General features: G+C 37.9%; 1 protein-coding gene across 1 annotated transcript in view; it reads left to right on the forward strand.

Moving 5' to 3' along the window:
- LINGO2 (leucine rich repeat and Ig domain containing 2) overlaps positions 1-15,700 on the forward strand; it is a 1,233,386-nt gene that overhangs the window by 623,202 nt on the left and 594,484 nt on the right. Inside the window, exon 4 of the mRNA XM_019965854.2 lies at positions 7,833-7,912. The gene's annotated coding sequence lies outside the window, so the exon portion shown is untranslated. The remainder of the gene's footprint in view (positions 1-7,832; positions 7,913-15,700) is intronic.

Here is a 15,700-nt window from a genome sequence, read left to right on the forward strand (position 1 = left end):
GAAGCATTTTAGGAGTATGTAGATTGAACAGTTAAGTGGCTGAAATCTAAGAGGCCTGTTGTTCAGTCACTCAGTTGGTCTGACTTTGTGACCCCATGGACTGCAGCACGCCAGGCTTCCCTGTCCTTCACCATCTCTTGAAGCCTACTAAAACTCATGTCCATTGAGTTGGTGATACCATCCAACCATCTCATCCTCTGTTATCCATTTCTGCTAATCTATTCTCCTATCCATTTCTCCTAAGAGCTAATATATCAGCTCTTCACATCAGGTGGCCAAAGAAGCCTGTTAGGAGGTGGTCAGAAATTCTAGTGTTAACCCAAGGATATTAAAATTCTTGGATTCTTCCTCCTAACAGTACTTTCTCCTAGATATTGAACCTTACTCCACCCCAACAACACATTTATATATACAATTTTTTTTCCTACTCTTTGAAGTTTATCTAAACAATTGCTATTTTTATCCCTGTACTTGGGTACACCAGGAATTTCCTGAATGATTCCACAACTGCTTTCAAAGGAATAACTTCTGAATAATTGATTTGGAAATAAAATCAGAATCATGGTGCCCAGTATTATGGAGGCGCTGATCTGCTTCTTTACAAAGAGTTTGTTGAAGAAAGCATTTGAAGATACAGGCAAAGAAGATGAGAGGCTGGCTCAGAACTAATGAAGAAAATGAAAACTGGCCAGTTCTTAAACTTATTTTAGAAATGAGCCTTATTACTGTATCAGGCAGAGACCATGCCTTTTCTATGTTAGAAGTTTTTGATTTGGTAGTGAATGTAAGAGAAACCATTATAACTTACACTTATTATAATATCAACTCTTTGGAACTTTAAGAGAAACTCACGTGAAATCATTGGCAGAACATCATCTTTCAAACTGCTGCTGCCGCTGCTAAGTCACTTCAGTTATGTCCAACTCTACACCAGGCTCCTCCATCCCTGGGATTCTCCAGGGAAGAATACTGGAGTGGGTTGCCATTTCCTTCACCAATGCATGCATGCATGCATGCTAAGTCACTTCAGTCATGTCCAACTCTATGCGACCCTATGGACAGCAACCCACCAGGCTCCTCCGTCCACAAGATTCTCTAGGCAAGAATAGTGGAGTGGGTTGCCATTTCCTTCTCCAATTTTTCAAACTAGATATGAATAATTTATTATTGATATTAAAATTATGTTTTGGAAGTACTCCTATTAAAGTTTTTCCAAAATACAATACTCATAATTTCAAAAAAATTACCTCATATGGTTATATGTGTGTGCATGTGTATGTGTGTATGAGTGTATGATTCCATAGGTAAAATATGCTTCAATAATGGTACTTAAAATGGGAGAAATGGTGATTGTAGGTATACCCAATAATCGCTATTTCTTTAGTGGAATTTGGAGACCTGCTTATGGAATATATTGCTACTTGGAAATTAGCTGAAAAGGTCAGAAATAAGCATATCCTTGTTATATGTATACACGACTATTGAATTTCTATCTTTCAATATCTAGTTATGTTTCTTCATCCCTTCAACAGTGATAAAATCATACTTTTAGGAAGTCATCATAAGTAATAAATTAATGTTTAGCAATGAAAAAATCTCTTGCTAAGCTTTGGAAATGAGGATTAGAATCAGTATTCTGTAAAGTTTATAATGACTTTTCCTGTGCTCTTGCAAATACTTCTTATTTTAATGTAAACATTTTCTTTTAATAAAGCATGTAATATAGAGGTTGAGTCCTATGTTTACTACTGCAATACTATTGGCTGCTAAAATATTTTCCATCAGGGAAGATATTTACTTGATTCTTCAAAAAATATCAATTTTTACTTTATTATAAGAATAAAATCTAACATACTTAAATTTGAATCTCAGTTTTACTACTTTTAGGTCATATGATCTTGAACTAATTTCTGTATCTTAAAAACTCAACATAGTAATAGCTTATTTTAAAGAGGATTAAGTGAATCAATACATGTAAAACATTAGAATGGTACATGGCTATTGCGTGCACTCTAAGTCTCTTCAGTCATGTCCAAATCTGTGTGATCCTCTGGACTGTACCCTGCTAGGCTCTTCTGTCCTTGGGATTCTCTGTGCAAGAATACTGGAGTAGATTGCCATGCCCTTCTACAAGGGATCTTCCCAACCCAGAGGTAGAACCCAGGTCTCCTGGATTTCGGGCAGATTTTTTACCATCTGAGCCACTAGTAAATACCTAAAAATTATAACTGTTATTATTAACATTACTTAATAAATTTATGAATTAAATAAGATATCACATTTTTATATGAAATTATATAAACACATATACCTAGCATGGTGTATACTGTATACTACAGGGCTGTATACTGTATACTGTATACTACAGGGCTAAATTAATGGTAGCTAAAATCTGTAAGATAAAAGATATTGGAAATATAGAAAAAAGTAGAGTAGAAAGTAAAAATTATTAATACTAAAAACTTCTGTTCAGTTCAGTCACTCAGTTGTGTCCAACTCTTTGCGACCCCATGAATCGTAGCACACCAGGCCTCCCTGTCCATCACCAACTCCCTGAGTTCACCCAGACTCACGTCCATTGAGTCAGTGATGCCATCCAGCCAGCTCATCCTCTGTCGTCCCCTTCTCCTCCTGCCCCCAATCCCTCCCAGCATTAGAGTCTTTTCCAATGAGTCAACTCCTTGCATGAGGTGGCCAAAGTACTGGAGATTCCGCTTTAGCATCATTCCTTCCAAAGAACACCCAGGACTGATCTCCTTTAGAATGGACTAGTTGGATCTCCTTGCAGTCCAAGAGACTCTCAAGAGTCTTCTCCAACACCACAGTTCAAAAGCATCAATTCTTTGGTGCTCAGCCTTCTTCACAGTCCAACTCTCACATCCATACGTGACCACTGGAAAAACCATAGCCTTGACTAGATGGACCTTTGTTGGCAAAGTAATGTCTCTGCTTTTCAATATGCTATCTAGGTTGGTCATAACTTTCCTTCCAAGGAGTAAGCGTCTTTTAATTTCATGGCTGCAGTCACCATCTGCAGTGATTTTGGAGCCCCAAAAAATAAAGTCTGACACTTTCCACTATTTCCCCATCTAAAATCTTAACCAGTGACAAAAAGGCAGTATTTTATTTATTTTGTTATATATTGTTGAATTCAAGGGAGCCTGCACTAGGTGAGATCACATTTTTCAAAGCAAGGAAAATGTTTATTTATTCATAATTATTAATAAATTACAAAATAAAGTAGAAATATATGAAGTTTGCTATATGCTTATTTAATATTGTTAAGCTCACAGTAATGGCACTTTTTAAAAAAGGAAAATGTAAATTTAAAACCCATTATTAGTAGTTATGGGTTTCCTTGGTAGCTCAAATGATAAAGAATCTGCCTGCAATGCAGGAGACATGGGTTCATCCATGGGCAGGAAGATCCCCTGGAGAAGGGAATGGCTGCTCACTCTAGTATTCTTGCCTGGAAAATTCCATGGACAGAGGAGCTTGGAAGGCTACAGTCCATGGGCTCCCAAATAATTGGGTATGATTGAGCAACTAACACTTTCACTTTTCACTTTCATTTATTTTGTAATATTTTTGCACATGGATAGTATACACACATATATACACAACTTGAATTTTAAATCATTTGGAGCTATCATCTGAATCTGACCCAATATGTAGTCAGTGGATGAGCACCATCAGCATAACCTAAGCCTGTGATAAATATTGACTCTTGAGTGTCCAACTCTCACATCTATACATGACTACTGGAAAAACCATAGCCTTGACCAAACGGACCTTTGTTGGCAAAGTAATGTCTCTGCTTTTGAATATGCTGTCTAGGTTGGTGGTAACTTTCCTTCCAAGGAGTAAATAAGCATCTTTTAATCTCATGGCTGCAGTCACCATCTGCAGTGATTTTGGAGCCCCCAAAAATAAAGTCTGACACTGTTTCCACTGTTTCCCCATCTATTTGCCATGAAGGGATGGGACTAGATGCCATGATCTTATTTTTCTGAATGTTGAGCTTTAGGCCAACTTTTTCACTCTCCTCTTTCACTTTCATCAAGAGGCTTTTTAGTTCCTCCTCTTTGCTTTCTGACATAAGGGTGGTGTCATCTGCATATCTGAGGTTTTTGATATTTCTCCTGGTAATCTTGATTCCAGCTTGTGGTCCCTCCAGCCCAGCGTTTCTCATGATGTACTCTGCATGTAAGTTAAATAAGCAGGGTAACAATATACAACCTTGACATACTTCTTTTCCTATTTGGAACCAGTCTATTGTTCCATGTCCAGTTCTAACTGTTGCTTCCTGACCTGCATACAGGTCATACAGGGAAAGGGTCAAATCCTACTTTATTGACTATTAGCAGTGACTCTTTATTAATTTACTAAATCTGAGCCTGAGTTCTCTCATCTTTAAAATATAGAGAGGTTAATGTTACCTACCTTATAGGGCTGTTGTAAATATTAAATTTACAACAATTTACAATTTAAAGAGTTTTGCCAAGAAAATGCACTGGTCATAACAAACACCCTCTTCCAAAAACACAAGAGAAGACTCTATACATGGACATCACCAGATGGTCAACACCGAAATCAGATTGATTATATTCTTTGCAGCCAAAGATGGAGAAGGTCTATACAGTCAGCAAAAACAAGACCAGGAGCTGACTGTGGCTCAGACCATGAACTCCTTATTGCCAAATTCAGACTGAAATTGAAGAAAGTAGGGAAAACCACTAGACCATTCAGGTATGACCTAAATCAAATCCCTTATGATTATACAGTGGAAGTGAGAAATAGATTTAAGGGTCTCGATCTGATAGATAGAGTGCCTGATGAACTATGGAATGAGGTTCATGACATTGTACAGGAGACAGGGATCAAGACCATCCCCATGGAAAAGAAAAGCAAAATGGCTGTCTGGGGAGGCCTTACAAATAGCTGTGAAAAGAAGAGAAGTGAAAAGCAAAGGAGAAAAGGAAAGATATAAACATCTGAATGCAGAGTTCCAAAGAACAGCAAGAAGAGATAAGAAAGCCTTCTTCAGCGATCAATGCAAAGAAATAAAGGAAAACAACAGAATGGGAAAGACTAGAGATCTCTTCAAGAAAATCAGAGATATCAAAGGAACATTTCATGCAAAGATGGGCTCGATAAAGGACAGAAATGGTATGGACCTAACAGAAGCAGAAGATATTAAGAAGAAATGGCAATAATACACAGAAGAACTGTACAAAAAAGATCTTCACGACCCAGATAATCACGATGGTGTGATCACTGACCTAGAGCCAGACATCCTGGAATGTGAAGTCAAGTGGGCCTTAGAACGCATCACTACGAACAAAGCTAGTGGAGGTGATAGAATTCCAGTTGAGCTATTCCAAATCCTGAAAGATGATGCTGTGAAAGTGCTGCACTCAATATGCCAGCACATTTGGAAAACTCAGCAGTGGCCACAGGACTAGAAAAGGTCAGTTTTCATTCCAATCCCAAAGAAAGGCAATGCCAAAGAATGCTCAAACTACCACACAATTGCACTCATCTCACACGCTAGTAAAGTAATGCTCCAAATTCTCCAAGCCAGGCTTCAGCAATATGTGAACCGTGAACTTCCTGATGTTCAAGCTGGTTTTAGAAAAGGCAGAGAAACCAGAGATCAAATTGCCAACATCCGCTGGATCATGGAAAAAGCAAGAGAGTTCCAGAAAAACATCTCTTTCTGCTTTCTTGACTATGCCAAAGCCTTTGACTGTGTGGATCACAATCAACTGTGGAAAATTCTGAAAGAGATGGGAATACCAGACCACCTGATCTGCCTCTTGAGAAATTTGTATGCAGGTCAGGAAGCAACAGTTAGAACTGGACATGGAACAACAGACTGGTTCCAAATAGGAAAAGGAGTGCGTCAAGGCTGTATATTGTCACCCTGTTTATTTAACTTCTATGCAGAGTACATCATGAGAAATGCTGGGCTGGAAGAAGCCCAAGCTGGAATCCAGATTGCCAGGGGAAATATCAATAACCTCAGATATGCGGATGACACCACCCTTATGGCAGAAAGTGAAGAGGAACTAAAAAGCCTCTTGATGAAGGTAAAAGTGGAGAGTGAAAAAGTTGGCTTAAAGCTCAACATTCAGAAATGAGGATCATGGCATCCGGTCCCATCACTTTATGGGAAATAGATGGGGAAACAGTGGAAACAGTGTCAGACTTTATTTTTCTGGGCTCCAAAATCACTACAGATGGTGACTGCAGCCATGAAATTAAAAGATGCTTACTCCTTGGACGGAAAGTTATGACCAACCTAGATAGCATATTCAAAAGCAGAGACATTACTTTACCAACAAAGGTTTGTCTAGTCAAGGCTATGGTTTTTCCTGTCATCATGTATGGATATGAGAGTTGGACTGTGAAGAAGGCTGAGCACCGAATAATTGATGCTTTTGAACTGTGGTGTTGGAGAAGACTCTTGAGAGTCCCTGGGACTGCAAGGAGATCCAACCAGTCCATTCTAAAGGAGATCAGCCCTGGGATTTCTTTGGAAGGAATGATGCTAAAGCTGAAACTCCAGTACTTTGGCCACCTCATGCAAGGAGTTGACTCATTGGAAAAGACTCTGATGCTGGGAGGGATTGGGGGCAAGAGGAGAAGGGGACGACAGAGGATGAGATGGCTGGATGGCATCACTGACTCGATGGACATGAGTCTAAGTGAACTCCGGGAGTTGGTGATGGACAGGGAGGCCTGGCGTGCTGTGATTCGTGGGGTTGCAAAGAGTCGGATACGACTGAGCGACTTCTCTGATCTGAAATATTAAATTAGACAATTCCTATAAACTGATAAATGGAATTCCTGATACATTGTAAGCAAAAAAATTGTAATCATCACCATTATGCTATGATATGACTATTATTATTGGTCAAAAAAGTCACAATATCAAAGAGACAATGGTATAAAATATGAGTTAGAAGACCAGTGATTAATTATTTTAAGAAACAGTTCATCTCATTACACTTATTTTTGAGTTAATAAACACTACCCTAGGATAGCATTTACTGTTTTTTTTTTTTTTTTGTCAACTAATCTTTCTTTTCTTTATCCTTCTGTGTTTTTGTGGATTGCAGAGTAGAGTTGAGCAGAGTTGGGAAGTAGCATTAGGACAATGGGAAAGACATTCTGAATCTAAAAAGAACATTTTATTTCCCTTTTTCAAATGTATAGTTACTCCAAAAGTAAATTCACACTTAGAATTCATTGTATTTAAATTTCCTGTATAAATATATAGTAATTATTTTTGATAATAGATTTTTAGTTTCATTCAATAATTATTAAATACTGAAACTATACAGAATAATCTGTGTCTTGCATGTTGACCTCATTGTCAAATTTTATCCTTTGAAATGTCAGGTTTATTGGCATAGCAAAAAATACTTTCTCCTTCAGGTTTATTTTCTTCTTCTTTTCAGACAAGTGCATTATAACAAAATACCATTTTGCCTCTGAAGTGGAAGATTGAAAATCTTCAAATATATTAATTATTTGAACATAAGTTTCCTTCTTTCAACTATTTAACAAAAAAAAAAAAGAAAGAATTTAATGAATGGCTAGATGATAGATACTTTGTCCTGTTCTGAGAATTCCAGGGTAAAGCATGATACTATTTTTGCTTTCAGGATGCAAAACACCAAACATGTGAAAAGGTTAATCCCTATTGTGTTTCTTTAAATGTTTTATAAAACATGCTATGTAAATTTGAATTATTATTCTGGCCACTAACATATGGAAATCCTTCCAGAAGCAAATATTATTTTTCTTTTTGCATGTTTTGGCAGCCTTGAAGCAAGGTTATGAAAGAGACTTAGAGCACTATACTAAAAACACCCCAGCATGAGGAGATCAACGAGTCAAACTGGTAAGTGACAGAGATGGTTCATGGGTGTCTCTTTTATGCATTATTAAGTCTGTTCATGCCATTTCTTACACAAAATATCCTCAGAGCTTATAAATAAAAATGAGAATGCTTCTAAAATATTGCCTATGAAATTTATTCTCATTACTTAGAATACCTTAGGGAGATGGTATTAGGTGGGAAAAGTCACCAATTCCGTTATAGACAGACAGGGATTTAAAGTAGCTTTGTGACTTTGTGAAATTTCCTTAATTCTTTCAGTCTTATTTTCTAATTTTAAAATGTAGATTATGGTTGTTTCCTTGTTGTATTTTCCTACAAATTAAGTAAGAAATTGCCTATGAACAGTTGAGCATTTCCTTAGCAAAGAAGAGGAGATAAAAGATATGACTAATATTTATTGAATGCATTCCATGTGTCACATACTAAATACTAAATGCTGCATTACTTTATTGAATATCACAACAACCCTTAAGTTTGAAGCTATTATTACTCTCATTTTGCTGATGGAGAAACTGTGCTTTTGAAAGATGTGTGGCCTGCGTTAAATCACACATTGCTCCTGTGACAATTGAATGTAGTTCTGTCTGATGCCTGAGTTTCTGTTCTTATGTTTATGCATAAAGCCAACAGACATGTATTAGGCATCTAATAAATACCAAGCTTCTTTTAGCTAAGATACTGTGCTGTTTCCCAAGTGATTATTACTTAGAATATAACAGCCATATACTTATATGAAGTCTTATGTTGTTCAGTTGCTCAGTTGCGTCTGACTCTTTGTGACGCCATGGTCTGTAGCACTCCAGGCTTCCCTGTCTTTCACTATCTCCCAGAGTTCACTCAAACTCATGTCCCTTGAGTCGGTGATGCCACCTAATCATCTCATCCTCTGTTGCCCCCTTCTCCTCATGCCTTCAGTCTTTCCCAGCATCGGGGTCTTTTCCAATGAGACAGCTCTTCATGTTAGAGCTTATAAATAATTTATGAATAAGTAATTCTGTCTAGTTTCCGTATAATCTCTATGGAAGACAAAGTCGGGATCTTTTCTCATATTTTTAGAGATGGAGAAATTGAGGTCCAGCATGTCGAATACATTCCGTGTGCATATAGCTCTGTGCTTCTCAGACCCTGTGGTTAAGGGTCAGTCACTGTTAATTCATTTAAATCCATTATAGACTGAATGCTTTTATAAAATTGCTAAAAAAAATTATTACTAGGAAATGACTAAAAGGCGTATAAATATAATATGCTAAAATATACAAATCCACATATTTATTATCATTTGTCATTATCTTACAGACATAAAATTACTAAATGTCTGTAAAAGTTTCTAATGCTTGTCCTCTGTTTCCACACTTCTCGTGATACAGACCAATTAGCATGTGGAGATTGGCACCAACCTGTAAACCAGACGGTAAATCTACATTCAGGCTTCTAGTACATGTCTTTTCATACTGCTCCTATTGCCTCAACATACAGCAAGAAGCTTGTTTTATAATCTAAGGGTCAAAAGATTGAATTCCAAATTGTTCACAATCATTGAAAGAGAATTGACCATAACAAAGTATCTTAAAAGAGTTATATAAAACAATTAACATGAAAAAAAAAAAGTTGAGAGTTTATAGGGGTGATTTCTTTTTATTTATAAGAAACCAAGACTTAAAAAAAAACATTTGATATGCTGCTGATTTTCTCATGATATGTTTCTTCCCCTTCTTTTTTCATTTTATTTATTCTTTGAAAAGTGAAGTTAAGTTGTATTTAGAAGGATGGGCCTTGTCACTTCCTGAACAGTGTATAGACCTTGTATAATTCTAAGAAATAAAGTCGATCTGGGCCAGCTATGAAATGTAAATGAATTCTTCTCCCCACTACACTACAAAAGTCTGAAAATAAATGTTACTTGTTTATTTCAAAAAGTACCAAAGAAGATTACAACACTTTGGGGGCAAAGTAAAATGAACACTGAGTCAGCAATGAAAATTTACTTCATAAGACAGTTTTGTGGCTTTCTCAGTTCTACTGAAATGGATCCAAATATTTACATGTGCTATGTTATTAATAACTATTTTGCCATCTGTGTCAAAGTAATATTGCACAGATGTTCAGGAATAACTTTTGGTTGTGAGTAAATATTAGAGGAAGATTGAATTTTTCTCCAAATGATGCTGAGGGGTTGGTTTTTTAATCACAGTTTAAGATGTCAGTTGTTGGTTGGAAGTTCTACCAGATTAATAGTCTTTAATGCAACTTAAACTGGCTATAAGGGCACAGATAAAGATGAAAAATTCATGACAAAATTCAAAACTGAGACTTTCAACCAATCTATTTTTAGCTTCTGGGAAGACTCCATGTCGCTAAATTGAAATTTGCAATCTGAAGTAGAGCAAGCCCATGGCCTTAAGTAATAGAGAGCGAGACTCTGTGTTCCTCACTTACTTTCTGCCTGCTAACTCAGAAATCCATGATTGGTATGACTTAAAGAGTTAAGCAGCCGTATCTTGGCACCTCCCTCAATCAGTGCCTTCATATCTGTATTCATTTTAGGATTATCTTTCCTGATCCCTCTGAAAAGGGTAGAAAGGAAGGAATGACTTATGGAAATACATTGTAACCAAAGAGAAAGATAGGTTTTGCAGATGTGGTGATAATGGGATTAGTGACGACAGTAATAGTACTGTGTATGTGTGTGATCAGAGAACGACAGAGTGTGGAGAGAGGATGGTACACTAGCATTCTAACAGAGGCTTTGAATGTCTGATACTCATTGGAATTTAAGCCTGAGGTTGTTCACAGTCTACTCAACTGTGAAGCTTAGAGGCTTTATACAGAAAAATCAAGTTATCAGTAGGACCAAGGGCTAATGGTCAGTCTTATGCCTTGTCTGTTGAGAAATACTACCCTTCAATGGATTTTTCTCACATTCTCAAATACAGAAGCAATAGCAACAACACAATCAAAGTCAACCATGATCTTGATAATGATTACTTTAATGTGGGGAATGAAAACCTGAGGTAAAGCATATGTGGATCAATGAGTTAATATGAAAACCAGAATGATATCTTAGAAAATTATATTTTATCCTTTTAACATATGCATTGATTAACTTAGAAATACAAGCCATTAAAATTGAGAAAGTTGAAATGCAAAGGATTGAAAGGAAACAGAAAATATAATAGAAGAATTAAATTGGCCTTCATAGGCAAGGGACTTCCCTGGTAGCTCAGCTGGTAAAGAATCTGACTGCAATGCCAGAGACCCCAGTTCAATTCCTGGGTCAGAAAGATCTGCTCTGGAGAAGGAACAAGCTACCCACTCCAATATTCTTGGGCTTCCCTGGTGGCTCAGTTGGTAAAGAATCCACCTGCAATGTGGGAGATCTGGGTTTGATTCCTGGGTTGGGAAAATCCCCTGGAGAAGGGAACAGCTACCCACTCCAGTCTTCTGGCCTGGAGAATTCCATGGGGTCGCAGAGAAACAGACATGACTGAGCAACTTTCACTCACTTTTGTAGGCAACAACTAACATAATTAGATTTATGGAAAGCAGACTGAAGAAGCACTTTTAGAATGCAGAAGATAAGGACAATGATGAAAATTATGAGGAAAAAAATAATGACCAATATGGCAAACAAATAAAACATGATAATTATTCATGAAAAGAGAGGAAACAAATAAATAAAAAGAAGTCCTAATCAACAAATCACAAGGGAAAGAAGTGTTGCTCAAGGGAAAAAAAAATGAAAAGCATGTCTTATCCCTCTCAAATTTACTTGCTAAGATAGATATTTTTAATATTGTGTGGAAATTCCATATTTTTTAAAAGTTAGGAAAATTTAGTGGTAAATTAATGTGAAAGGTTATTGGAACTGGTAGATTATTTTTTAATGTTTAATGCTTCCAGGACTATAGAAGCTTGGTCTACTCAGATTTTCTTATTTTTGTTAAACAATTTTGATAATTTCTGTTAGAAAAACTATAAATGCTAAGTGCCAATGTATGAATATTCATATAGAAAAAAAAACTTGAAGTCTATGCATCAGTGGAATAATGAAGTGCTTTTTATTTTTCTATTTTAATATCATATATGTTATCTGGCATATGGTATAATCATATATAATTGATTAATTAAAGATTTTTGTTAAATATGCTTAGTGCACAAATTATAGGTGAACAGCTCAATAAATTATCACAAAACCAACAGACATGTGTGTTAACCACTCAAATTAAGAAATAGTACTAAATCAGTGTAGTTGAAGGTGCTCTTTTTCTTCCAAAATTATAAATCCCAATCCTCAATAAGATAGCAGTTTTCCTAAATTCAAATGCCATTAGTTATTTCACCTTTCTTTGAGTTTTACATAAACAGAATGATAGAATTTGTACATGTTTTTTTGTGTGGCCTGTTCTCAATATTACTTATGTGAGACTTCTATGTGTAGCAGTAATAATTTACCTTTCAATGCTATATACTATTTTATCATGGCCACTTTGGGCTCTTACATTCTTGTCTTTGGGAACATGGATATGCACATTTCTCTTGGATATGTTATTAATTATACATTGCATATATGTTCATTTTTAGTAGATACTGCAACTTTCCCAAACTGGTTGTGCTAATTTGCTTTCCCACCGACAGCGTATAAGAGTCCTACTTGCTTCACCTCTTTACCAACACTTGAAATTACAAGAAATTTTTATTTTAGCACTCTAGTGAATGTGTTGTGCTATCTAATTATAGTTTTAATTAGCATTTCCATGGTGACTGAGAAGAGTGTCTTTGCTACCTCAGATGAACAATCCCCTAGATACCCCAAAATTAAAAGGCAAGTGGAAATTTAGAGGAAGTATAAAGAAAGGTGGTAACTTTATTAACCTTCACTGAATAAACATTCAGTCTAAAGGGATCTAAAATTCCTCTTTAGAGAATGAAAAACTGTATAAAAACATGTCTTTAAATGCATGCATCCCTGACAATATCATCCAGTGTTAAAATTCAGCTTATTGAGAGATTGACCAAGATGGCAGAGTAGCAACACTCTAAGCTCACCTCTCCAGAGCACACCAAAAAACAACTATTTGCAGAACAACCTTCAGTTAAAAAGGCCAGAAAAAAAAGTGAAAGTGTTAGTCACTCAGTGTTGTCCAATTCTTTGAGACCCTACTGCCTGTAGCCTTCCAGGCTCCTCTGTCCATGGGATTCTCTGGGTGAGAATACTGGAGTGGATAGCCATTCCCTTCTCTAGGGGATCTTCCTGACTCAGGGACCAAACCCAGGTCTCCAGCATTGCAAGCAGATTCTTTACTGTCTGAACCACCAGGGAAGCCAGAATCTACCAGAAAAAATCTTCTAAAACTAAAAACATGGAACTACAATGAGATAATAGAAGAGGTGAACTTGCCATATAGTCAAGCCCCATGGCAATGGCTAGATGAACCACAAACTGGAGAATAATTATGCTACAGTGGTTCTCCCAAAGGGGTGAGAGTTCTGAGCCTCACATCAGGTTCCCCTGCCTAGGAGTCCTGCACTGGGAAGATGAGCCCTCAGAGCATTTGGCTTGGAAGGCCAGTGGTACTTAATTTGGGGAATCCCACAAGACTGAGGGAAATAGAGAGTTCACTCTTAAAGGGAGCATACAAAACCACACAGAACTACTACTGTCTTGGAGAGACTCCTGAAGAGGCAGGGGCAATGGCAGGTGTGACATAGACACTGGCGGCAATTTTTAGAGTTTCTTCTGCCACGTGGACACTGGTGTTGACAGGCACCATTGTTGACAGCTAGGGGATCCTCCCACTAGCTCCTTAGCACCAAAACATGGGCCCACCCAATAGCCAGTAGGTGGTAGTACTAGAGCCTCTCAGGCCAAGCAACACATCAGATGAGGTCACAGCCCCACCCATCAGCCAGCAGTCTGCCTAAAGTCCTCCTGAGCCCATTGCAACCTGGAGCATGATCCTGCCTATCAGAGGGCCCAGGAACAAGCTCCATCCATGAGCAGGCAGAGATCAGTCCCAGAATCACTTGGGCTCTGATTCTGCTCTCAGGAAGCCTGCTCGAGACTTGACTAGCCTCACATACTAAGAGGTAGACTCCACGTGCAGGAAAACTAAATCATACAACCCGTGGACTCATCCTGTCCTCAGCATGCCAGACCATGCCCTGGGAATATCTGGGGCCTGCCCTGCCCACTAGCAGGCCAACACAAACTTCAGGACAAGAGCTTTGGGCCCTGCAAACACATTTCAGGTCATTGTGCTGCCTGCCAGAAGTGCAGCACTAACCCCAGAACCTGGCATAATCTACCAGCGAGTGGAAAAGAGCCATGGATCTTCCAGACCCCGAATCCATCCAGCAGTCAGCCAACAGTAACCCATGGGGGCCACTGGGGTTCTGTAGTCAGCTTCCCATGACCAAGTGGTACCAACCAGTAGCCAATAGCCTTCACACACGGCAGGGCCTAGCAACAAACCAAACCAGGAATAAGTCAAGCCTACCAGACTGCTGACATAGTCTGCTCACCACAACAGGACTCAGACAGCCCTCAGGAGGGGAGACTCCAGAGCATACATTTTGTGTGGCAAGAGAGAAGTGTGCTGCTGGGATGCATGGAATGTTTCCTACATTATGCTATTTCTCCAAGATTGGGAAATATATCTAACCTACCAAATACATAAAGATACAAACAGCAACTTAGGCAAAATGAAGTGGCAGAGGAACATGTTCCACATAAGGACCAGATAAAACCCAAGAAGAACTAAGTAAAGTGAACGTAAGCAATCTACCTGAAAAGGAGTCCAGAATAATGATCATGAAGATGATCCATTCTTCTCTCTCAGAAGAGGAAGAAATGGATGCAGAGTGAGAAGTTAAACATTATTCACAAAGAGTTAGAAAATGTAAAGAACCAAACAGAGGTGAAGAGTACAATAAATAAATGAAAACATACTCTAGAAGGATGAATAGTAAGTAGATTAAATGATACAGAGGAATGGATCAGCCAGCTGAAAACAGAGAAGTGGAAATCACTGAAGCAGAACAGAAGAAAGAAAAAAGAATTAAAAGAAATGAGAATAGTTTTAAGAGGCCTCTGGGTCAAGCACACTAATATCCTCACTACAGGAGTCTCAGAAGGAGAATAGGGAGAGAGGGCAACTGAGAAACTATTTGAAGGAAATAGTCATCCTATTTCAAGAAGGACAGAGAGTTCCATGGAGTATTTACTGAAAGAGGAAGAAACCAAGGCAGATTGTAATTAAAATAGCATACATTGGAAAGAAAATACTAAAAGCAGCAAGTGTAAGGTAACAAGTAACATAAAAGGAACTCTTATAAGGCAATCAGCTGACTTTTGAGCAGAAACTGCAGGCTAGAAGGGAATGACGTGAGATATTTAAAGTGATGAAAGGGGAATATATATATATATATATATCAGTTCAGTCACTCATTCATGTCCCACTCTTTGCGACCCTATGGACTGCAGTACACCAGATTTCCCTGCCCATCACCAACTCCTGGAGCTTGCACAAACTCATGTCCACTGAGTTGCTGATGCCATCCGACCATCTCTTTTGTCGTCCCTTTCTCCTCCTGCCTTCAATCTTTCCCAGCATCAGGGTCTTTTCCAATGAGTCAATTCTTTGCATTGGGTAGCCAGAATATTGGAGTTTCAGCTTCAGCATCAGTCCTTCCAGTGAATAGTCAGGACTGATTTCTTTTAGGGTTGACTGGTTGGATCTCCTTGCAGTCCAAGGGACTCTCGATATATCTATAACCAAAAATACTCTA

This window comes from Bos indicus, chromosome 8 (assembly GCF_029378745.1).
Source record: "Bos indicus isolate NIAB-ARS_2022 breed Sahiwal x Tharparkar chromosome 8, NIAB-ARS_B.indTharparkar_mat_pri_1.0, whole genome shotgun sequence".
Lineage (NCBI taxonomy): Eukaryota > Metazoa > Chordata > Mammalia > Artiodactyla > Bovidae > Bos > Bos indicus.